We start from the raw sequence: 2,251 nt of genomic DNA on the forward strand, positions 1-2,251 counted from the left end.
ATAGGGTCACCTGATTTGACATTATAACCAAATGACCTAGAATACTTGAACTCTGCTACAACAAAAAGCTTGAAGCTTACATGGTAGGCAACCCGACCATCTTCAACAGTAAGAGGATCTACACTAATACATCCCTTTCTTAGCTTTAAACAACAAAGACATACGATATCAAGGTTGTTTGCCTAGCGCAACATAAATCCTCAAACATATTATTAGGCCTTTGTACAACCATATTGTATAATATAAGCCCTAAACTCATCTTAGGACTCCGAGGTAGTCGTTTGTCATGACTTAAATCCTCACATCTTCAAGGTTATTTGTGCTGATTGCTTCACACAAATATAAATCCTAATAAATAAAAAAAAATTACAGGATAAAACATCTAAATGATTTCTCCTAAATTGAAGCCAAAGAATAGGATAGTTTGCGAAGTCACCGAAGTTCTCCTTCAGATCTGTGACATCCTCTAGTGTTTCTTCCTTTGGACTCCAAAACAAAATGTTCCAAATTTGAACCAATCCCCCTTCACACTTCTTAGTCCGATATCTTTGAAATGTCCTTACCACTTGAACTCCTTGAAGATAATTTTTCCTTAATTTTTATCGAGAGTATTCTTAGGTAACTTTTGTTACATAAGACGTAATTAACTATAGGGGCTTGCCCTTATAGGAAGCTTTTCCCGAACCCAGCATAATATAAACCCTATTTAATTCCTTATATTAAATAGGGGAACTTGTCGACCAATACATTGGTTTTGCAGACCAAACGGATGTCATAACTTTCTTTAGTTTATTTGATCGAGCCTCACCCTCAATTCTTGTGTTCATCCTTCGGGATAGATACAGGATTTGAGGTAAAACGCTCTTTCATCTAAACTATGAAAATTATGGGGTCAGTTTGACTTCATCTTTTTCAAAATTAAAAATTTTTAAAATGTCCTTCCGAAGCGGGCAACGGGATTTCAATTCCGATGACCGACAGCTTTTTACGGGCAAACCCCACACCAAAAATAGTGCCGACAGTTATCTACTCATATGGATTTGTAGAGATCATTATAGTTCAAGGCATATAGCAAGAGATCAATATGAGCATAAAAAATTTTTGCAATCGTACTTGTAGATGATATTTTACTTGCAACCACTAGTAAAAATTTATTATGCATGGTACAATAATTTCTCTTCATGAATATTGACATAAGGATATGGGTGCTCTCTTATGTCATTATCATTGAGGTAAAGATAAATTTAAATGCATTTTAAGTTTATCCCGATAGACAAAAAAACTTGGATAGGTTCATGATGAAAGATTATTCATAAAGCATATCTCCTATTATAAAAGTTGACATTTAATTTAAGTTTGTTCATGAAAAGTGACTTTAAAATAAGTGAACAAATATTCAACATGCTTCAATTCTTGTAGTTTAATATATGCTTAAGTTTGCACAAATATTGATATTGCAATTAGAGCTGAAATAATAATGTGATATCAGAAGAATTCAGACATGCAACATTAGCAAGCTTCAAAGAAGATGAGGATGCATGTTTAAGGTATCAAAGGTTGTATGTTTATACATAGCAAAATTCATTTTTTGGAGGTGATTTGCTACTTCATTTTTTACTTGGCCAGTTGTGTTATTCCTAAAAAACATGAATATAACTTTATGTTTGCTAGTAGAATAGCATCCTAGAGGAGTGTTACGAAAACTTTGAATGCTACTTCTACTATGGAGGTCGAGTTTGTCTTATGTAAGGCTACACAATAAAATGTAAAAAGAGTTTTATTCATGGGGTTAGACTTGTGGATTCTATATCTAAGATATTGAAGATAAATTATGACATTTTAGTAGTACTTTTTTTACAAAGAATAATAAGAATGGCAGTTGAAACAAATATAATGAACATACTTAGCTATTATGAACATACTAATAAGAATGCAATGATTACTGAAGATATGAGCATTGAATTAATGAAAGCTGATCTTTTCACTAAATGCATGTCATAATTAAAGTTTAAAGATAATGTACATCGTATGGGTCTAAATTATTTTAATTCATTGCATACTAAAATAACTATTATTAATGAGACTCTACATTGTTGTCTGTATTTAATTTTTATTTATTTGTGTGTACACATTTTTTTATAACATAACATCATTATATTGCACATAGAATAAATATAAGATTCGATCGTTAAGTTATATGCATAATTGATATAATTATTACGATGCAAGAAAGATATCCATAAATTTACTT

This window comes from Phalaenopsis equestris, unplaced genomic scaffold (genome assembly GCF_001263595.1).
Source record: "Phalaenopsis equestris unplaced genomic scaffold, ASM126359v1 Scaffold001013, whole genome shotgun sequence".
In the NCBI taxonomy this organism is placed as follows: domain Eukaryota; kingdom Viridiplantae; phylum Streptophyta; class Magnoliopsida; order Asparagales; family Orchidaceae; genus Phalaenopsis; species Phalaenopsis equestris.